At 52.6% G+C, this 24,858-nt stretch overlaps 1 long non-coding RNA gene across 1 annotated transcript in view; it reads left to right on the forward strand.

Moving 5' to 3' along the window:
• Nucleotides 1-694: 694 nt before the first annotated feature.
• LOC140422738 (uncharacterized) overlaps nt 695-24,858 on the forward strand; it is a 279,296-nt gene continuing 255,132 nt past the window's right edge. The window contains exons 1-3 of the long non-coding RNA XR_011947571.1: nt 695-792; nt 1,313-1,399; nt 2,441-2,502. This is a non-coding gene — a long non-coding RNA (uncharacterized lncRNA). The remainder of the gene's footprint in view (nt 793-1,312; nt 1,400-2,440; nt 2,503-24,858) is intronic.

Here is a 24,858-nt window from a genome sequence, read left to right on the forward strand (position 1 = left end):
CTCAGTCATTCAGGTTTGGCCAAATGTTTGTATGTTTTGGTCACCCATTTTGTAGCCTGGTTAGTTCTTAGAACACAGGGCTTAGGGGCAGGAGTAGGCCATTCAGTCTTTAAGCCTGCACCACCATTCAATAAGATAGTGGCAAATGTGGTGGTGGCCAAAAGTCTTCTTTCCTGTCTGCTCCCAGAACCCTAGACTCCCTTGTCGATAAAAAATCTAATGCGCTCAGCCTTCAATAAATTCAAGAACCCAGCATTCACGGTTTCTTTGGAAGAGAATTGAACAGAATAATGACCCCCTGACAGACCTCTTAGTAACAAGTGTTTATTGGGTACCACCAGGAGAAGGAAGAGGGGCGGAGAGCATGGAGAATCCTGACATTCCCATCACTGCCCATCACCCACATTCTTATGAGCCACAAGCAACAAGAGACTGGTTAGTGCACTTGAGAACATCATTGTCACCTCAGTAAACCCTGTGGGATTTTGAGGCTCCCTTTTGGCTCAAGGTCCCTTGAACTGGGTGGATCAAACTGTGACATCACACAACAAGTCTGACCCTGACCCTGTACATCACAGTGAGATCAGACATCACAATAGGTTTGCAAACTGGGTTAATTTAAGGCAGGAGAGGCTGTACGAGAAGTCAGGGTTAAAGCAAGGTGGTAACTGCACTGTCTGTCTAATTGGCTGATCTGTCTTGGAGTGAATATGGTTGGAGAGACGATCTGTCCAGCCTCACTTTGTGATGGGTTAGTGGAGAATGGAGACATCATCAAATAGCTGACACAGGGTAAGTTGACATCGTGGAATGTTTATTTGTAGCTTGTATCAGTCTTTTTGAAGGTGGGGTTGGTGGTATTCCTGGGGGGAGGAGGGGGGGGAGTCAGCAAGGTAGTGCTTCCTTGAAACAGATAATGGGTTTAATGGTGCTCCATTTCTTTCTGAAATGTTTTGGAGTTTACATGAAACTGTAAAATGTCTGGAACTTGCTCATGTCCTGAGACAGTAAGAAATTGTTCAGACAATCTTGTGCTAGCTTACAAATTACAAGAGGACATAAAGATTTTGCAGAATGAGCAAGTAATTAGCAAATGAAGTTCAACATATATGAAACAATATATTTTGGGAGGAAGATTATTCAGGAGGTCACTGATTACTTTGGTGCAACTCTGGGAAGGATCCAGGCACAAAGGGTTCTCTGAGTATAAATTGATAAATCACGAAAGTTGCACCACAAGCTAATGAGGCCTTGAAAAAAGCAAAACCAAACACTCGACTTACTGACCTCCTCACCGTGTGTTTTTTGGCAGGGAGGGGGATCGCCGTTGTCAATCTTCGTCGCCGGGAAACCCGTGTGCCGGCGTGGGATCGGAATTTCTTGCCGGTGTGAACAGTCGGTAAATCCCGGGAATAGAATTAAAAAGCAGCTGAGTTTTGTTGAACTTGTATTGAACCTTGATTAGACCACATTTATACAATTGTGTGCGGTTCTGTTCTCTACACTAGTTTCAGCATTTTGAAGCACACGAGCAAGGCTGTGCCTCTTGTCTCAATACAGGATGTGAGGGTGATTTAATAGACAGCGTTAAAATTCGGGAAGTTTTGTTCGGGTCAATACGGAGAGGATGTTTCTTCTGGACATTGATCAACTCGAGAATCTCCATTGTTCAGCCAGTAGCAGAATCTGTGACAGTAATATAACCAGAAAATATTGGCTTAATTCTCACACCCAGAACCTGTGTGAAACAATGGCCGGAAGTCTCTGGCCGTTGCGATTCACTTTCTCCACCGGCAGCATACCCCTGCCCCAAGCTTTCCCAGCAGTGTGAGGTGGCTTCAATGGGAAATCCCATTGACAAGTGGCAGGAGGATAGAATCGTGCTGCCAGTGAATGCCCCGTGCCAGCAAATGGCCTGCCTCCAGCGAATGGCCGGCCGCCAGGGAATGGGTCACCCCCAGCGAATGGCCCGTCTCCAGAGAATGGCCCGCCTCCAGCGAATGGCCGGCCGCCAGGGAATGGGCCACCCCCAGCGAATGGCCCGTCTCCAGAGAATGGCCCGCCTCCAGGGAATGGCCCGCCTCCAGCGAATGGCCTGCCTCCAGCGAATGGCCCGCCTCCAGAGAATGGCCCGCCTCCAGCGAATGGCCCGCCTCCAGCGAATGGCACGCCTCCAGCGAATGGCATGTCACCAGGGAATGGGCCACCCCCAGCGAATGGCCCACCCCCAGCGATTGGCCCGCCTCCAGCGAATGGCCCGCCTCCAGCGAATGGCCCGCCTCCAACGAATGGCGCGTCGCTGAGAAACACACGGCGAGGGGACCAGAATCCACCCCAATTGCAGGTTAAATAGTTTAACTGTACCAGGGAAGCTAGAAAGAGTCTCATTGTCTTCTGATAATCCAATGATTCTGAACTGCTGTTTCTCCTCCTGTTCGAGGTACATGTTTGCTGTCAGGACGAGCGAGAGGAGCGGGAGGAAACTATCGACAAGCTAAACTTGTAAGTAACAACTGCACAAAGGACAAGTGGATCGCACGTAAGTGAGAGCACATCCTGACTAAAATCATCCCAATATTAGCAGATATCCCACAAAGAGAGCAGTGGAACTGACATTCTCTTCTCACTGCCAACCCAACACCTTTTCATTTGCTTTGTTTAATTAATGGCCAACAACAAACTTACCAATTTGGTTATTTTCTCAATGGCACTGACTGTGATCAGCTGGTTCAGGCCACTCTCCAAACAGCTCCTGCCGTGCCACTCCCCACCATCAGGTAAAACCCCAGTAAACCAACCAACTTGTCCTGAGACGGCCCAGAATTTGAGGAAGTGTTCCAACCCTGGCACCAGCTGACTCGGGTGTCTGTGCTGATTGGTACCAGTGGCAGGCTGGTATCCCCAGGTGCACCAGCTAGTGTTGGTGGTCCTTAACCTCAAACACCCGTTGCTCCCGATGTTGACACCGATCCAGCCCTGGGACATTGGCCTACATTTGGTGGCAGCACATTTGGGGTCACCACCCTCAGGGGACTTGAGCCCACTCAGAGTGCCCTTTGCTGGGATTGATTCCCACTTTGATGAGCGCAGTCCCAGGTTAAGAGATCTGTGTCTGCCTCCTCACTGCTGTGGAATCACCTTCAACCAGTCCCTCCAACTCCTAAGGGACATCTCGGATCAGAAGACTCTCAATCCCAGGGGGAGTTATTGTGCCTCAGTGCCAACTCCTCAGAGGCCCGGGGGATCATGTCCCGAGAGTTTAGCTCCATTGGCCCTTGTGCTCACGAACTCTGAGCTGAAACAGCCGCCATCATCTCTGTTCCCAGAGTCTCATTATTTTCAACCTTCCTTGTTGGATGAGCTCAAGGAAGCTTTTTGGATGCCTCCTGCCTTCGGAAGACCAGTTGGGAGCCTGAATCAGTCACAATATCCAATCATTTTGGATTTCTCGTATCCAACACAACCCTGAATCGGGAACTGTGGGATGCCCCTCACTTGAGGGGTTGAGTCCACGTTTGATGTCTTATTAAGGCCACAAATACCAACTACTGTTTGTTTCTCTTGCCAATTTCCAGACTAGCTTGGGCTGAGATTTTAAAAGCTCCCCCCTACCGCCCCCCCCCCCCCCCCCCCCCCAACCCCACTCCGTGAAGTCCAAGGTAGACAGTAACCATAGCTCCTTCAACACCCTGTTCAGTTTACTGGCATTTAGTCAACTGGAGTGGTGGGATTTGGCTGAGTTTCCTGGAGGGTTTGAGATCTATCCCAAATTTCCTGCCATCAAATCCACTGCTGTTGGTTTGCCACTTTTGCTTGACTACATACCAGGGATTTTTCAGGTACTGCAGACTCTCCTTGGTGCTGAGGTGTCTTTGGAGAGCAAGAGGAGGAATCGCTGGAGCAGATACTTCAGGTATTATCCAATTGGCAATTGGGGTGGGGACACTGCCCATTTTCTAACTTAGTCTAAAGGCCCCTTTTACTCAACCCACTAATCCACTCCCACTCTCCAATCCACTTCCTCATTTCTAATCCAGTCCCCCATCCCCAATCCACTCCCCTAGCCACAATCCACTCTCCCATTCCCAATCCACACCCCATCTCCAATCCACTCTGCCATCCCCAATCCACACTCCCATCCCCAATCCACTCTCTCATCCCCAATCCACTCCCATTCCCAATCCACTCCCCAACCCCAATCCACTCCCCATTCCCAATCCACTCCATTCCCAGTCCACACCCCATCCCCATTCTACTCCCCCATCCCCAATCCACCCGATCCCCAATCCACCCCCCATTCCCAATGCACTGTCCCATTCTGATTTCCACTCTACCACTCCCAATCCACTCCGCCACCACAATCCACTCTCCAATTCCCAATATACTATCCCATAATCAATCGATTCTCCCAATTCCCAATCTTCTCCCTATCACCAATCCACTCTGCCATTCCCAATCCCCTCCCCATCACCAATCAACTCCCAAATCCAATCCAGTCTCCCATCCCCAATCCACCCTCTCATCCCTAATCCATTTCCCAATCCCAATTAACGCTCCCATTCCCAATCCACTCTCCCATCCCCAAACCACTACCCCATCCCCAACCCATTCTCCCATCCCCAATCCACTCCCCCAAACCAAATCCACTCGCCCATCTTCAATAAACTCTCCCATCCCAAATACACTTTCCTATTCCCAATCTACTCTCCCTTCCCCAATCATCCCCGCCATCCCCAATCCAATCTCCCATCACCAACCCGCTCCCCATCCACAATTCACTCTCCCATCCCCAATCCATTCCCTCATCACCAATCAAGTCTCCCATCCCCAATCCAATCTCCAATCATCAATCCGCTCCCCATTCCCAATTCACTCTCCCATCCCCAATGCATTTCCCCATCACCAATCCAGTCTCCCATCCCCAATCCAATCTCCCATCACCATTTAGCTCCCCATCCCCCAATCAAGTCCCCATCCCCAATTCACTCTACCATCCACAATCCACTCCCCCATCACCAATCCAGTCTCACATCCCCAATCCACTCTCCCATCCCCAATCCACTCTCCAATCCCCAATCCACTCTCCCATCCCCAATCCATTCTCACATCCCCAATCCAGTCTCCCATCCCAAATCCACTCTCCCATCCCCAATCCAGTCTCACATCACCAATCCACTCTCTCATCCCCAATCCAGTCTCTCATCCCCTATCCAGTCTCCCATCACCAATCGAGGCTCCCATTCCCAATCCAGTCTTCCATAACCAATCCAGGTTGCCATTCCCAATCCACCATCCCATCCCAAATCCGCTCGCCATCCCCAATCCACTCTCCCATCCCCAATATTTCCCAATCCCAAGTCACACTCCCATTCCCAATTCGCTCTCCCATCCGATATCCACTCTCCCATTCCCAATTCACGCCCCATACCCAATCCACTCTCCCATTCCCATTCCACTCCCATCCCCAATCCACTCCCCATCCCCAATCAACTCCCAAACCCAATCCAGTCTGCCATCCCCAATCCACTCCCCCATCCCCAATCCACTCCCCCATCCCCAATCCGCTCGCCCATCCCCAATCCGCACCCCCATTCCCAATCCACCCGGTCCCCAATCCACCCCCCATTCCCAATGCACTTTCCCATTCCCAATCCACTCTCCCATTCCCAATCCACTCCCCCATCACAATCCACTCTCCAAATCCCAATATACTATCCCATAATCAATCGATTCTCCCAATTCCCAATCTTCTCCCTATCAGCAATCCACTTTCCCATTCCCAATCCTCTCCCCGTCACCAATCAACTCCCAAACCCAATCCAGCCTCCCATCCCCAATCCACTCCCCCAGCCCCAATCCGCTCCCCATCCCCAATCCACCCTCTCATCCCTAATCCATTTCACAATCCCAATTAAAGCTCCCATTCCCAATCCACTCTCCCATCCCCAATCCACTCCCCCATCCCCAATCCATTTCCCATCCCCAATCCACTCTCCCAAACCAAATCCACTCTCCCATCTTCAATCCACTCTCCCATCCCAAATCGACGTTCCTATTCCCAATACACTCTCTCTTCCCCAATCCTCCCCGCCATCTCAAATCCAATCTCCCATCACCAATCCGCTCCCCATCCACAATTCACTCTCCCATCCCCAATCCATTCCCTCATCACCAATCCAGTCTATCATCCCCAATCCAATCTCCCATCATCAATCCGCTCCCCATCCCCAATTCACTCTCCCATCCCCAATCCATTTCCCCATCACCAATCCAGTCTCCCATCCCCAATCCAATCTCCCATCATCATTCCGCTGCCCATTCCCAATCAACTCTCCCATCCCCAATTCACTCTCCCATCCACAATCCATTCCCCCATCACCAATCCAGTCTCACATCCCCAATCCACTCTCCCATCCCCAATCCATTCTCCCATCCCCAATCTACTCTCCCATCCCCAGTCCACTGCCCAATCCCCACTCCACTCTCCCATCCCCAATCCAGTCTCCCATCCCCAATCCACTCTCTCATCCCCAATCCACTCTCCCATCCCCAATCTACTCATCCATTCCCAATCCACTCCCCCATCCCCAATCCAGTCTCACATCCCGAATCCACTCTCCCATTCCCAATCCAGTCTCCCATCCCCAATCCACTCTCTTATCCCCAATCCAGTCTCCCATCGCCAATCCACTCTCTCATTCCCAATCCACTCTCTCATCCCCAATCCAGTCTCTCATCCCCAATCCAGTCCCCATCACCAATCCAGGCTCCCGTTCCCAATCCAGTCTCCCATAACCAATCCAGGCTGCCATTCCCAATCCACCATCCCATCCCCAATCCGCTCACCATCCCCAATTTATTTACCAATCCCAATTCACACTCACATTCCCAATTCGCTCTCCCATCCTCAATCCATCACCCCCATTCCCTTCCCACTCCCCCATCTGATATCCACTCTCCCATCTGATATCCACTCTCCCATTCACAATCCATGCCCCATCACCAATCCACTCTCCCATTCCCATTCGACTCCCATCCCCAATCCACTCCCCATCCCCAATCCACGCTCCCATCCCCATTTCACTCCCCCATCGCCAATCCACTCTCGCATCTCCAATTCACTCCCCCATGACCAATCAAGTCTCCTATCTCCAATCCAATCTCCCATCACCAATCCGCTCCCTAGCCCCAATCCACTCTCTCATCCCCAATCCACTCCCCATCCCCAATCCATTCTCCCATCCCCAATCCAGTCTCCCATTACCAATTCACGCTCTCATCCCCAATCCACTCCCCCATCCCCAATCCACTCCCCCATTCCCAATCCAATCGCCCAAACTCAATCCACCCTCCCATCGCCAATCCACTCCCCATCCCAATCCACTCTTACATCCCCAATCCACTCTCCCATTCCCAATCCACTCTTACATCCCCAATCCACTCTCCCATTCCCAATCCACTCTCCCATCCCCAATCCACTCCACTCCCAATCCACTCGCCCATCCCCAATCCACTCCCCCATCCCCAATCCACTCTCCCATTCCCAATCCACTCTCACATCCCCAATCCACTCCACTCCCAATCCACTCCCCCATCACCAATCCACTCCCCCATCCCCAATCCTCTCTCCCATTCCCAATCCACTCTCCCTTCCCCAATCCTCTCCACCATCCCCAATCCACTCTCCCATCCTCAATCCACTCCCCCATCCCCAATCCACTCCCACATTCCCAATCCAATCTCCCATCCCCAATCCAGTCTCCCATCCCCAATTCACGCTCCCATTCCCAATTCACTCTGCCACCCCCAATCCATCGGCCGCATTCCCTTACCACTCCCCCATCCCCAATCCACTCTCCCAATCCCAATCCACTCCCCCATCCCCAATCCACTCCCCCATTCTCTATCCAATGCCCAATCCCCAATCCACCCTCCCATCCCCAATCCACTCCCCATCCCCAATTTACTCTCCCATCCCCAATCCATCGTCCCCATTCCCTTACCACTCCCCCATCCCAAATCCACTCTCCCATTCCCAATCCACTTCCCCATCCCCAATCCATTCCCCATCCCCAATCCACACCCATTCCCAAACCACTCTCCAATCCCCAATCCACACCCCATCCCCATTCCACTCCCCAATCCACAATCCACTCTCCCATCCCCAATCCACTCTCCCATCCCCAATCTACTCTCCCATCCCCTATCCATTGCCCAATCCCAATTCCCGCTCCCATTCCCTATCCACTCCTGTCTCCAGTCCACTCCCCATCCCCAATCCACTCTCCCATTCCCTAACCACTCCCATCCAAATCCACTCCCCATCCTAATCCATTCGTGCATTCCCACTCCAGTCTCCCATCCCAAATCTACTACCCCATTCTCAATCCACTCTCCCAACATCAATCCACCTCCCCATTCCCAATCCATTCTCCCATCATCAATCCACTCTCCCACTCCGAATTCAGTCCCCGATTCTCAATCCACTCTCCCATTTCTAAACCTCTCCACCATCCCCAATCCATTCTCCCATCCCCAATACACTTTTCCATCCCCAATCCACTCACCCATTCCTAATCCACTCCCCAATTCCCAATCCACACCCGCATCCCCAATCCACTCTCTCGCTCCCAATCCACTCCCCCAGCCGCAATCCACTCCCCCATTCCCAATCCACTCCCCCATTCCCAATCCACTCCTCATCCACAATCCACTCCCCATCCCCAATCCACTCCCCAATCCCCAAACTACTCCCCATCCCCAATCCACTCCCCCATTCCCAATCCACTCCCCATCCCCAATCCACCCCCTCATTCCCAATCCACTCCCCCATTCCCAATCCACTCCTCATCCACAATCCACTCCCCATCCCCAATCCACTCCCCAATCCTCAAACTACTCCCCATCCCCAATCCATTCTCCCATTCCCAATTCACTCTCCCATCCGCAATCCACTCTCCCATTCCCAATCAGATCTCAATTCCCAAATCACTCTCCAATTCCCAATCCACTCCCACATTCCCAATCCACCCCCGCATCCCCAATTCACTCCCCATCCCCAGTCCATTCCCCCATCCCCAATCCACTCCATTCCCAATTCACTGTCCCATCCCCAATCCACTCCATCCCAATCCAGTCCCCATCCCCAATTGACTCTACCATCCCCAATCCGCTTCCCCATCCCCACCTGCTCCCCATCCCCAATCCACTCTCCCATCCCCTATCCATTTCCCAATCCCAATTCACGCTCCCATTCCCAATCCATTGTCCCATCCCCAATCCACTCCATCCCAATCCAGTCCCCACCCCCAATTGACTCTACCATCCACAATCTGCTTCCCCATCCCCAAACCGCTCCCCATCACCAACCCACACCCCCATCCCCATTCCATTCTCCCATCCTCAATCCACTCACCCATTCCGAATCCACTGCCCCATTCCCAATCCATTCCCCCATCCCCAATCCATTCTCGCATTCCTAATCCTGTCTCCCATCCCCAATCCACTCTCCCACCCCCCATCCCCAATCCATTCTCCCATCCCCAATCCACTCACCCATTCCGAATCGAGACCCCCATTCTCAATCCACTCTCCAATTCCCAATCCATTCCACCATCCCCAGTCCACTCCCCCATCTCCGATCCACTCCATTCCCAAACCACTCTCTCACCCCAATACACCCCCCCATCCCCAATCCACTCTCGCAACCCCAATCCACTCCATTCCCAATCCACTCTCGATCCCCAATACACCCCCCATCCCCAATCCACTCTCCCAACCCCAATCCACTCCATTCCCAATCCACTCTCGATCCCCAATACAGCCCCCATCCCCAAATGACTCTCCCATTCACAATCCGCTCTCCGGTCACCAATCTACTCTCCAATCCCCAATCGACTTTCCCAATCGCTGGATTTTAAAGCAGACCAAGGCAGGCCAGTAGCACGGTTCAATTCCTGGAACAGCCTCCCCGAACAGACGCTGAAATGTGGCGACTAGGGGCTTTTCACATTAACTTCATTTGCAGCGTTCTTCTCACAATAAGCGATTTTCATTTCATTCCAAATCCACTCCCCCATCCCCAATCCAGTCTCCCATCCACAATCCAGTCTCCCAGCCCCAATCCAGTCTTCTATCCCCAATCCTGTCTCCCAGCCCCAATCCACTCCCCCATTCCCAATCCAGACCCCATCCGCAGTCCGCACCCCCATCCCCAATCCACTCTCCCATCCTCAATCCAGTCTCCCATCCCCAATCCACTCTCTCATCCCCAATCCACTCTCCCATCCCCAATCTACTCATCCATTCCCAATCCACTCCCCCATCCCCAATCCAGTCTCACATCCCGAATCCACTCTCCCATTCCCAATCCAGTCTCCCATCCCCAATCCACTCTCTTATCCCCAATCCAGTCTCCCATCGCCAATCCACTCTCTCATTCCCAATCCACTCTCTCATCCCCAATCCAGTCTCTCATCCCCAATCCAGTCCCCATCACCAATCCAGGCTCCCGTTCCCAATCCAGTCTCCCATAACCAATCCAGGCTGCCATTCCCAATCCACCATCCCATCCCCAATCCGCTCACCATCCCCAATTTATTTACCAATCCCAATTCACACTCACATTCCCAATTCGCTCTCCCATCCTCAATCCATCACCCCCATTCCCTTCCCACTCCCCCATCTGATATCCACTCTCCCATCTGATATCCACTCTCCCATTCACAATCCATGCCCCATCACCAATCCACTCTCCCATTCCCATTCGACTCCCATCCCCAATCCACTCCCCATCCCCAATCCACGCTCCCATCCCCATTTCACTCCCCCATCGCCAATCCACTCTCGCATCTCCAATTCACTCCCCCATGACCAATCAAGTCTCCTATCTCCAATCCAATCTCCCATCACCAATCCGCTCCCTAGCCCCAATCCACTCTCTCATCCCCAATCCACTCCCCATCCCCAATCCATTCTCCCATCCCCAATCCAGTCTCCCATTACCAATTCACGCTCTCATCCCCAATCCACTCCCCCATCCCCAATCCACTCCCCCATTCCCAATCCAATCGCCCAAACTCAATCCACCCTCCCATCGCCAATCCACTCCCCATCCCAATCCACTCTTACATCCCCAATCCACTCTCCCATTCCCAATCCACTCTTACATCCCCAATCCACTCTCCCATTCCCAATCCACTCTCCCATCCCCAATCCACTCCACTCCCAATCCACTCGCCCATCCCCAATCCACTCCCCCATCCCCAATCCACTCTCCCATTCCCAATCCACTCTCACATCCCCAATCCACTCCACTCCCAATCCACTCCCCCATCACCAATCCACTCCCCCATCCCCAATCCTCTCTCCCATTCCCAATCCACTCTCCCTTCCCCAATCCTCTCCACCATCCCCAATCCACTCTCCCATCCTCAATCCACTCCCCCATCCCCAATCCACTCCCACATTCCCAATCCAATCTCCCATCCCCAATCCAGTCTCCCATCCCCAATTCACGCTCCCATTCCCAATTCACTCTGCCACCCCCAATCCATCGGCCGCATTCCCTTACCACTCCCCCATCCCCAATCCACTCTCCCAATCCCAATCCACTCCCCCATCCCCAATCCACTCCCCCATTCTCTATCCAATGCCCAATCCCCAATCCACCCTCCCATCCCCAATCCACTCCCCATCCCCAATTTACTCTCCCATCCCCAATCCATCGTCCCCATTCCCTTACCACTCCCCCATCCCAAATCCACTCTCCCATTCCCAATCCACTTCCCCATCCCCAATCCATTCCCCATCCCCAATCCACACCCATTCCCAAACCACTCTCCAATCCCCAATCCACACCCTATCCCCATTCCACTCCCCAATCCACAATCCACTCTCCCATCCCCAATCCACTCTCCCATCCCCAATCTACTCTCCCATCCCCTATCCATTGCCCAATCCCAATTCCCGCTCCCATTCCCTATCCACTCCTGTCTCCAGTCCACTCCCCATCCCCAATCCACTCTCCCATTCCCTAACCACTCCCATCCAAATCCACTCCCCATCCTAATCCATTCGTGCATTCCCACTCCAGTCTCCCATCCCAAATCTACTACCCCATTCTCAATCCACTCTCCCAACATCAATCCACCTCCCCATTCCCAATCCATTCTCCCATCATCAATCCACTCTCCCACTCCGAATTCAGTCCCCGATTCTCAATCCACTCTCCCATTTCTAAACCTCTCCACCATCCCCAATCCATTCTCCCATCCCCAATACACTTTTCCATCCCCAATCCACTCACCCATTCCTAATCCACTCCCCAATTCCCAATCCACACCCGCATCCCCAATCCACTCTCTCGCTCCCAATCCACTCCCCCAGCCGCAATCCACTCCCCCATTCCCAATCCACTCCCCCATTCCCAATCCACTCCTCATCCACAATCCACTCCCCATCCCCAATCCACTCCCCAATCCCCAAACTACTCCCCATCCCCAATCCACTCCCCCATTCCCAATCCACTCCCCATCCCCAATCCACCCCCTCATTCCCAATCCACTCCCCCATTCCCAATCCACTCCTCATCCACAATCCACTCCCCATCCCCAATCCACTCCCCAATCCTCAAACTACTCCCCATCCCCAATCCATTCTCCCATTCCCAATTCACTCTCCCATCCGCAATCCACTCTCCCATTCCCAATCAGATCTCAATTCCCAAATCACTCTCCAATTCCCAATCCACTCCCACATTCCCAATCCACCCCCGCATCCCCAATTCACTCCCCATCCCCAGTCCATTCCCCCATCCCCAATCCACTCCATTCCCAATTCACTGTCCCATCCCCAATCCACTCCATCCCAATCCAGTCCCCATCCCCAATTGACTCTACCATCCCCAATCCGCTTCCCCATCCCCAATCTGCTCCCCATCCCCAATCCACTCTCCCATCCCCTATCCATTTCCCAATCCCAATTCACGCTCCCATTCCCAATCCATTGTCCCATCCCCAATCCACTCCATCCCAATCCAGTCCCCACCCCCAATTGACTCTACCATCCACAATCTGCTTCCCCATCCCCAAACCGCTCCCCATCACCAACCCACACCCCCATCCCCATTCCATTCTCCCATCCTCAATCCACTCACCCATTCCGAATCCACTGCCCCATTCCCAATCCATTCCCCCATCCCCAATCCATTCTCGCATTCCTAATCCTGTCTCCCATCCCCAATCCACTCTCCCACCCCCCATCCCCAATCCATTCTCCCATCCCCAATCCACTCACCCATTCCGAATCGAGACCCCCATTCTCAATCCACTCTCCAATTCCCAATCCATTCCACCATCCCCAGTCCACTCCCCCATCTCCGATCCACTCCATTCCCAAACCACTCTCTCACCCCAATACACCCCCCCATCCCCAATCCACTCTCGCAACCCCAATCCACTCCATTCCCAATCCACTCTCGATCCCCAATACACCCCCCATCCCCAATCCACTCTCCCAACCCCAATCCACTCCATTCCCAATCCACTCTCGATCCCCAATACAGCCCCCATCCCCAAATGACTCTCCCATTCACAATCCGCTCTCCGGTCACCAATCTACTCTCCAATCCCCAATCGACTTTCCCAATCGCTGGATTTTAAAGCAGACCAAGGCAGGCCAGTAGCACGGTTCAATTCCTGGAACAGCCTCCCCGAACAGACGCTGAAATGTGGCGACTAGGGGCTTTTCACATTAACTTCATTTGCAGCGTTCTTCTCACAATAAGCGATTTTCATTTCATTCCAAATCCACTCCCCCATCCCCAATCCAGTCTCCCATCCACAATCCAGTCTCCCAGCCCCAATCCAGTCTTCTATCCCCAATCCTGTCTCCCAGCCCCAATCCACTCCCCCATTCCCAATCCAGACCCCATCCGCAGTCCACACCCCCATCCCCAATCCACTCTCCCATCCTCAATCCAGTCTCCCATCCCCAATCCACTCTCTCATCCCCAATCCAGTCTCCCACCCCCAATCCACTCTCTCATCCCCAATCCACTCTCTCATCCCCAATCCAGTCTCTCATCCCCAATCCAGTCCCCATCACCAATCCAGGCTCCCGTTCCCAATCAAGTCTCCCATAACCAATGCAGGGTGCCATTCCCAATCCACCATCCGATCCCCAATCCGTTCCCAATCTCCAATTTATTTCCCAATCCCAATTCACACTCACATTCCCAATCCATCACCCCCATTCCCTTCCCACTTCCCCATCCGATATCCACTCTCCCATTACCAATCCACGCCCCATCCCCAATCCACTCTCCCATTCCCATTCCACGCCCATCCCCAATCCACTCCCCATCCCCAATCCGCTCTCCCATCCACAATCCACTCCCCAATCCACTCACCCATCCCCATTCTGCTCCCCATCCCCAATCCACTCTACCATCCCCAATCCAGTCTCCCATCCACAATCCAGTCTCCCAGCCCCAATCCAGTCTTCTATCCCCAATCCTGTCTCCCAGCCCCAATCCACTCCCCCATTCCCAATCCAGACCCCATCCGCAGTCCACACCCCCATCCCCAATCCACTCTCCCATCCTCAATCCAGTCTCCCATCCCCAATCCACTCTCTCATCCCCAATCCAGTCTCCCACCCCCAATCCACTCTCTCATCCCCAATCCACTCTCTCATCCCCAATCCAGTCTCTCATCCCCAATCCAGTCCCCATCACCAATCCAGGCTCCCGTTCCCAATCCAGTCTCCCATAACCAATGCAGGGTGCCATTCCCAATCCACCATCCGATCCCCAATCCGTTCCCAATCTCCAATTTATTTCCCAATCCCAATTCACACTCACATTCCCAATCCATCACCCCCATTCCCTTCCCACTTCCCCATCCGATATCCACTCTCCCATTACCAATCCACGCCCCATCCCCAATCCACTCTCCCATTCCCATTCCACGCCCATCCCCAATCCACTCCCCATCCCCAATCCGCTCTCCCATCCACAATCCACTCCCCAATCCACTCACCCATCCCCATTCTGCTCCCCATCCCCAATCCACTCTACCATCCCCAATCCAATTTCCCAACCCCAATCCACTCCCCATCCCAATGTACTCACCCATCCCAAGTACATTTACCAATCCCAATTCACGCTCCCATTCCCAATCCTCTCCCCATCCCCAATCCAGTCTCCCATCTACAATCCAGTCTCCCAGCCCCAATCCAGTCTTCCATCCCCAATCCAGTCTCCCAGCCCCAATCCATTCCCCCATTCCCTGCCCACTCCCCCATCCGATATCCACTTTCCCATTCCACTCCCATCCCCAATCCACTCCCCATCCCCAATCCACTCTCCCATCCCCAATCCACTCCCCCATCTCCAATCCACTCTCGCATTTCCAATTCACTCCCCATCACCAATCCAGTCTCCTATCTCCAATCCAATCTCCCATCACCAATCCGCTCCCTATCCCCAAACCACTCTCCCATCCCCAATCCAGTCTCCCATCCCGAATCCAGTCTCCCATGCCCAATCCAGTCTCCCATCCCCAATCCACTCACTCATCCCCAATCCAGTCTCCCATCCCCAATCCACTCTCTCATCCCCAATCCAGTCTCTCATCCCCAATCCAGTCTCTCATCCACAATCCAGTCCCCATCACCAATCCAGGCTCCCGTTCTCAATCCAGTCTCCCATAACCAATAAGCGATATTCATTTCATTTCATTTCATTCCAAATCCACTCCCCCATCCCCAATCCAGTCTCCCATCCACAATCCAGTCTCCCAACCCCAATCCAGTCTTCCATCCCCAATCCAGTCTCCCAGCCCCAATCCACTCCCCCATTTGCAATCCAGACCCCATCCGCAGTCCACAGCCCCATCCCCAATCCACTCTCCCATTCCCAATCCACTCCCCAATTCCAAATCCACTTGCCCATCCCACTCCATGTCCCCATCCCACTCTCGCATTCCCAATCCACTCCCCATTCCCAATCAACTCCCCCATTCCCAATTCACTCTCCCACCCCCAATCTACTCTCCTATTCCCGAACCAGTCCCCACCCGCAATCCATATCCCCATTCCCAATGCATTTCCCCATTCACGCTGCCATTACCAATTCACGCGCCCATTCGCAATTCACGATCCCATTCACAATCCCCTCTCCAATCCCCATTCCGCTCCCCATCCCCAATCCGCTCTCCCATCCACAATCCACTCCCCAATCCACTCTACCATCCCCAATCCAATTTCCCAATCCCAATCCAATCCCCATCCCAATGTACTCACCCATCCCGAGTACATTTACCAATCCCAATTCACGCTCCCATTCCCAATCCTCTCTCCCATCCGCAATCCACTCTCCCATCCCCAAAACATTCTCCCATCCTCAATCCACTCTCCCATTCCCAATGCACTCTCCCATTCCCAATTCACTCCCCCATCCCAAATCCACTCCCCATCCCCAATTCACGACCCCATCCCCAATCCACGCCCCCATTCCCAATCCACTCTCCGAGTCCAAATCCACTCCCAAACCCCAATCCACTATTCCACCGCCAAACTACTTTCCCAATCCAATCCACTCCCAAGGCCCAATCCACTCCCCCAACCACAATCTGTTTCCTATTCACAATCAATTCTCCCATTCCCAATTCACTCTCCCATCCCAGATCCACAGCCCCCATTCCCAATCCACTCCCCCATCCCCAATAGACTCTCCCATTCCAAATCCAGTCTCCCATCCCCAATCCAGTCTCCCATGCACAATTCAGTCTCTAAGCCCCAATCCAGTCTCCCATCCACAATTCAGTCTCTAAGCCCCAATCCAGTCTTCCATCCCCAATCCAGTCTCCCATCCTCAATCCACTCTCCCATTCCCAATTCACTCCCCCACCCCCAATCCACTCCCCCATCCCCAATCCACTCCCCCATCCCCAATACACTCCCCCATTCCCAATCCACTCTCCAAGTCCAAATCCACTCCCCAAACCCAATCCACTATTCCACGCCCAAACTACTTTCCCAATCCCATCCACTCCCATGGCCCAATCCACTCCCCCAACTACAATCTATTTCCCATTCCCAATCCATTCTCCCATTCCCAATTCACTCTCCCATCCCAGATCCACAGCTCCCATTACCAATCCACTCCCCCATCCCCAATCCACTCTCCCATTCCCAATCCACTCCCCAGCCTATATCCACTCCCATATCCCCAATCCACTCAATTCCCAATCCACTGTCCCATCCACTCCCATATCCCCAATCCTCTCCCCATCCAAAAACCATTCTCCCATCCCCAATCCACTCTCCCTTCCCCAATTGACTCTATCATTCCCAATCCACTCATCCATCCCCAATCCATTACACCATCCCCATTCCACTCCCCCATCTCCAATCCGCTCCCCATCCCCAATCCATTCCCCCATCCCCAATCAGCTCCCCATCCCCAATCCACTCTACCATCCCCTATCCATTTTCCAATCACAATTCACGCTCCCATTCCCAATCCAGTCTCCTGTCCCCAATCAGCTCCCCATCCACAATCCACTCTTCCATTCCCAACCCACTCTCCTATCCCCATCCACTACCCCATTCCCAATCCATTCTCGCATTCCCAATCCAGTCTCCCATCACCAATCCACTCCCCCATCCTCAATCCACTTTGCCATCCCCATCTACTCCCCCATCACCAATCCATTCTCCCATTCCGAATCCACTCCCCCATTCCCAATCCACTCTCCCATTCCCAATCCACTCCACCATCCCCAATCAACCCCATCCCCAATCCACTCTCCAATCCCCAATCTACTCTTTCATCCCCAATCTACCCTTTCATCCCCAATCCACTCTCTCATCCCCAATCCACTCTCTGGTCCCCAATACACTGCCCATCCCCAAATGAATCTCCCATCCCCAATCCACTCTCTCATCCCCAACCCACTCTCTCATCCCCAATCCACTCCACATCCCCAAATAACTCTTCCATCCCCAAATAACTCCCCCATCCCCAAACCACAAACCCCATCCCCAATCCGCTCTCCCATCGCCAATCCATTCTCCCATTCCCAATCCACTCTCCCATTCCCAATCCACTCCCAAATCCACTCTCCCAACCCCATTGCACTCTCCCATTCCCAATCCACTCCCCCATTCCAAATCCACTCTCCCATCCACAATCCAATCTCCCATCCACAATCTTCTCCCCCATCCTAATCCACTCTCCCAACCCCAATCCACTCTTCCATCTCCAAGCCTCTCGCCCATCCCCGAACTACTCTTGATCCCCAATCGACTCACACATTCCCAATCCAGTCTCCCATCCCCAATCCAGACTCCCATCCACAATCCAGTCTCCCAGCCCCAAACCACTCCTCCATTCCCAATCCAGACCCCATCCGCAATCCACTCCCCCATCTCCAATCCACTCTCCAATCTCCAATCCACTCTCCCATTCCCAATCCACTCTCCCATTCCCAATCCACTCTCCCATCCCAAATCCACTCTCCCATCACAAATCTACACCTCCCTCCCCAATCCACACCTTCATCCACAATCCACTGTTATGGGCCAGGAATTAGAGAACCCCAAAGTGTATCATGGAGTTCACCTGACCCACAACTTTTAGTAGATTGTGGTATGGGGAGCACAGGGCCCAAGTGTAATACTTCAGAAGCGGAAAAATATTTTTTTGAAAGCAAAACAGTGTTTATTCTATGAATTCAAGTTAACCATTTTAAAACAAACAGTGAACATCTTAACAACCAGTAAATCAAATACACCCCCCAAAGAATACAACACTAAGTAACCTGAATGCTGTTCTTTTAACACCGAGAAGACTTAACAATCCTTTCAACATAAGCACATCAGTGTTTACCGTCACTACTGAAAACATTTATAATTCTTCTCAATTCAGCAAATAATTAAGCGATAGTCCTTCACGGCAGAGAGCTCAACAATGCACCTGCTTCGGCTGACTTCAGCTGCAACACACTCTGTCATCACTCCAGTAACATGAGCAGCTCCATTTCTTAAAGATACATTTCTTAAACACCCATTTCTTAAAGGTCCTCTCACATGACAACATCCCCCATTCCCAGTCCACTCCCCCATTCCCAATCAACTTCCCCATCCCCAATCCACTTCCCCATCCCCAATCCACTCTCGCGTTCCCAATCCGCTCCCCATCCCCAATCCACTCCCCCATTCCCAATTCACTCTCACATACCCAATCCACTCTCCTATTCCCTAACCAGCCCCCAATCCACAGTCAATTTCCCCATTCCAAATGCATTTCCCCATTCCCGCTACCATTACCAAGTCACGCGCCCATTCCTAATTCACGATCCCGTTCACAATCCACTCTATCCACTATCCATTTCCCCATCCCGAATCCACTCCCCTGTCCACTCACTGATCCCCATTCCACTCCCCAACCCCAATCCACTAGCCCATGCAATTTCCCAACCAAAATCCATTCCACATACCCAATGCACTCTCCCATCCCCAATACATTTCCCAATCACAATTCACACTCCCATTCCCAATCCACTCTCCCATCCCCAATCCACTCTCCCACCCCCAATCCACTCCAGTCCCCAATCCATTCTCCCATCCTCAATCCACTCTTCCATTCCCTATCCATTCTCCCATTTCCAATCCACTCTCCCATTCCCAATCCACTCTCCCATTCTCAATCCACTCCCCCATCCCCAATCCACACCTCCATCTCCAATCCACTCTCCCATTCCCAATCCACTCTCCCATTACAAATCCACTCCCCATCCCCAATTCACACCATGCCCAATCCACTCTTGCATCCCCAATTCACTCCCCATCTCCAAACCATTCTTCCATTCCCAATTCACTCCCATCCTCAATCCACTTCCATCCCCGATCCGTTCCCCCATCCCCAATCCATTCCTGCATCCCCCATCCACTCCCCATCCCCAATCCACTCCTCCATCCCAAATCCTGTCTCCCATTGTGAATCCACTCCCCATCCCCAATCCACTCCCAATTCCCAATCCTCTCCATCGCCACCCCAATTTCAAAATTCCCTCTCCCATTTCAAATTGACTCCCATTCTCAATTCACGTTCCCATCTCAATCCAGTCTCACATTCCCAATCCACTCTCCCATTCCCAATCCACTCTCCCTTCCCCAATCCACTCTCCCATCCCCAATCTACTCTCCCTTCCCCAATCCACTCTCCCATTCCCAATCCACTCTCCCATTCCCAATCCACTCTCCCTTCACCAATCCACTCTCCCATCCCCAATCTATTCTCCCTTCCCCAATACACTCTCCCATTCTCAATCTACTCTCCCTTCCCCAATCCACTCTCCCATCCCCAATCCACTCTCCCTTCCCCAATCCACTCTCCCATCCCCAATCTATTCTCCCATCCCCAATCCACTCTCCCATTCTCAATCTACTCTCCCTTCCCCAATCCACTCTCCCATCCCCAATTCACTCTCCCATTCCCAAACCACTCCCCCATCACGAATCCACTCCCCCATTCCCAATCCACTTCCCCATTCCAATCCACTCCCACATTCCCAATCCACTTTCCCATCCACAATCCATTCTCCCATTCCCAATCCACTCTCCCTTCCCCAATCCACTCTCCTATTCCCAATCCACTCTCCTATTCCCAATCCACTCTCCTTTTCCCAATCCACTCTCCTATTCCCAATCCACTGCCCCAGCCCCAACACACTCTCACTTCCCCAATCCACTCTACCATCCCAATCTACTCTCCCATCAACAATCCACACTCCCATTCCCAATCCACGCCATCCCCAATCCACTCTCCCATTCCCAGTCCACTCTCCCTTCCCCAATCCACACTCCCATACCCAATCCACTCTCCCATTCCCAATCCACACTCCCATTCGCAATCCACTCCCCCATTCCCAATCCACTCCCACATTCTCAATCCACTTTCCCATCCACAATCCATTCTCCCATTCCCAATCCACTCTCCCTTCTGCAATCCACTCTCCCATCCCCAATACACTCTCTATTCCCCAATCCACTCTCCCATCCCAATCCACTCTCGCATCCCCAATCTACTCTCCCATCCATAATCCACACTCCCATTCCCAATCCACTCTCCTATCCCCAATCCACTCTCACATTCCCAATCCACTACATCCCCAATCCACTCTCACATTCCCAATCCACTACATCCCCAATCAACTCCCCCATCCCCAATCCACTCTCCCATCCCCAAAGCACTCTCTCATCCAAAATCCACTCTCCCATTCCCAATCAACTCCATCCCCAATCCACTCTCCCATTCCCAATCCACACTCCCATACCCAATCAACTCGCCATCCCCAATCCGCTCAATCCCCAATCCACTCTCGATCCCCAATCCACTCTCCCATCCCCCATCCACTCCCCCGTTCCCTATCCACTCCCCCATTCCCAATGCACTCCCCCATTCCCAATCCAGTCTCCCATCCACAATCCACTCTCCCATCACCAATCCACTCTCCCAATTCTAATCCACTCCATTCCCAATCCACTCTCCCAATTCTAATCCACTCCATTCCCAATCCACTCTCCCATCCCTAATCCACTCCTACCACAATCTACTCCCCCATCCCCAATCCACTCCTCAACCCGACTCCACTCTCCCGTTGCCAATACATTTCCCACCCCCAAACCACATCCCAATCCCCAATCCAGTCTCCGATCCCCAATCCTGGCTCCCATCCCCAATCCACTCTCCCATCATCAATTCGCTCTCCCATCCCCAATCCACTCTCGAATCTCCAATCACTCTCCCATCACAAATCCCAATCAATTCTCCCATCTCCAATCAACTCTCCCATTCCCAATCCACTCTCCCTTCCCCAATCCACTCTCCTATTCCCAATCCACTCTCCTATTCCCAATCCACTCTCCTTTTCCCAATCCACTCTCCTATTCCCAATCCACTGCCCCAGCCCCAACACACTCTCACTTCCCCAATCCACTCTACCATCCCAATCTACTCTCCCATCAACAATCCACACTCCCATTCCCAATCCACTCCATCCCCAATCCACTCTCCCATTCCCAGTCCACTCTCCCTTCCCCAATCCACACTCCCATACCCAATCCACTCTCCCATTCCCAATCCACACTCACATTCGCAATCCACTCCCCCATTCCCAATCCACTCCCACATTCTCAATCCACTTTCCCATCCACAATCCATTCTCCCATTCCCAATCCACTCTCCCTTCTGCAATCCACTCTCCCATCCCCAATACACTCTCTATTCCCCAATCCACTCTCCCATCCCAATCCACTCTCGCATCCCCAATCTACTCTCCCATCCATAATCCACACTCCCATTCCCAATCCACTCTCCTATCCCCAATCCACTCTCACATTCCCAATCCACTACATCCCCAATCCACTCTCACATTCCCAATCCACTACATCCCCAATCAACTCCCCCATCCCCAATCCACTCTCCCATCCCCAAAGCACTCTCTCATCCAAAATCCACTCTCCCATTCCCAATCAACTCCATCCCCAATCCACTCTCCAATTCCCAATCCACACTCCCATACCCAATCAACTCGCCATCCCCAATCCGCTCAATCCCCAATCCACTCTCGATCCCCAATCCACTCTCCCATCCCCCATCCACTCCCCCGTTCCCTATCCACTCCCCCATTCCCAATGCACTCCCCCATTCCCAATCCAGTCTCCCATCCACAATCCACTCTCCCATCACCAATCCACTCTCCCAATTCTAATCCACTCCATTCCCAATCCACTCTCCCAATTCTAATCCACTCCATTCCCAATCCACTCTCCCATCCCTAATCCACTCCAACCACAATCTACTCCCCCATCCCCAATCCACTCCTCAACCCGACTCCACTCTCCCGTTGCCAATACATTTCCCACCCCCAAACCACATCCCAATCCCCAATCCAGTCTCCGATCCCCAATCCTGGCTCCCATCCCCAATCCACTCTCCCATCATCAATTCACTCTCCCATCCCCAATCCACTCTCGAATCTCCAATCACTCTCCCATCACAAATCCCAATCAATTCTCCCATCTCCAATCAACTCTCCCATTCCCAATCCACTCTCCCTTCCCCAATCCACTCTCCTATTCCCAATCCACTCTCCTATTCCCAATCCACTCTCCTTTTCCCAATCCACTCTCCTATTCCCAATCCACTGCCCCAGCCCCAACACACTCTCACTTCCCCAATCCACTCTACCATCCCAATCTACTCTCCCATCAACAATCCACACTCCCATTCCCAATCCACTCCATCCCCAATCCACTCTCCCATTCCCAGTCCACTCTCCCTTCCCCAATCCACACTCCCATACCCAATCCACTCTCCCATTCCCAATCCACACTCCCATTCGCAATCCACTCCCCCATTCCCAATCCACTCCCACATTCTCAATCCACTTTCCCATCCACAATCCATTCTCCCATTCCCAATCCACTCTCCCTTCTGCAATCCACTCTCCCATCCCCAATACACTCTCTATTCCCCAATCCACTCTCCCATCCCAATCCACTCTCGCATCCCCAATCTACTCTCCCATCCATAATCCACACTCCCATTCCCAATCCACTCTCCTATCCCCAATCCACTCTCACATTCCCAATCCACTACATCCCCAATCCACTCTCACATTCCCAATCCACTACATCCCCAATCAACTCCCCCATCCCCAATCCACTCTCCCATCCCCAAAGCACTCTCTCATCCAAAATCCACTCTCCCATTCCCAATCAACTCCATCCCCAATCCACTCTCCCATTCCCAATCCACACTCCCATACCCAATCAACTCGCCATCCCCAATCCGCTCAATCCCCAATCCACTCTCGATCCCCAATCCACTCTCCCATCCCCCATCCACTCCCCCGTTCCCTATCCACTCCCCCATTCCCAATGCACTCCCCCATTCCCAATCCAGTCTCCCATCCACAATCCACTCTCCCATCACCAATCCACTCTCCCAATTCTAATCCACTCCATTCCCAATCCACTCTCCCAATTCTAATCCACTCCATTCCCAATCCACTCTCCCATCCCTAATCCACTCCAACCACAATCTACTCCCCCATCCCCAAACCACTCCTCAACCCGACTCCACTCTCCCGTTGCCAATACATTTCCCACCCCCAAACCACATCCCAATCCCCAATCCAGTCTCCGATCCCCAATCCTGGCTCCCATCCCCAATCCACTCTCCCATCATCAATTCACTCTCCCATCCCCAATCCACTCTCGAATCTCCAATCACTCTCCCATCACAAATCCCAATCAATTCTCCCATCTCCAATCAACTCTCCCATTCCCAATCCACTGTCCCATCCCCAATCCACTCTCTCATCCCCAATCCACTCCTCCATCCCCAATCCACACTCCACCCCCAATCCACTCTCCCATCCCCAATCCACTCACCCATCCTCAAACCACTACTCCATCCCCAATCCACAGCCCATCCTCAATCCCAATCAACTCTCCCATCCCCAATCCACACTCGCATTCCTAATCCACTCTCTCTTCCCCAATCCACTCTCCCATCCCCAATCCACTCTCCCATCCCCAATCCACTCTCCCGTTCCCAATCAACACACCATCCCCAATCCACTTTCCATCCCCCATCCACTCTCGCATTCCCAATCCCCTCACCCTTCCCCAATGTGCTCTCCCATCTCCAGTCCACTCTCCCATCCTCAATCCCAATCAACACTCCTACCACAATCCACTCTCGGCTTCCCACTCCACTCTCCCTTTCCCATTCCACTCTCCCAACCCCAATCCACTCTCCCATCACCTATCCACTCTCCC

This window comes from Scyliorhinus torazame, chromosome 5 (assembly GCF_047496885.1).
Source record: "Scyliorhinus torazame isolate Kashiwa2021f chromosome 5, sScyTor2.1, whole genome shotgun sequence".
Classification (NCBI taxonomy): domain Eukaryota; kingdom Metazoa; phylum Chordata; class Chondrichthyes; order Carcharhiniformes; family Scyliorhinidae; genus Scyliorhinus; species Scyliorhinus torazame.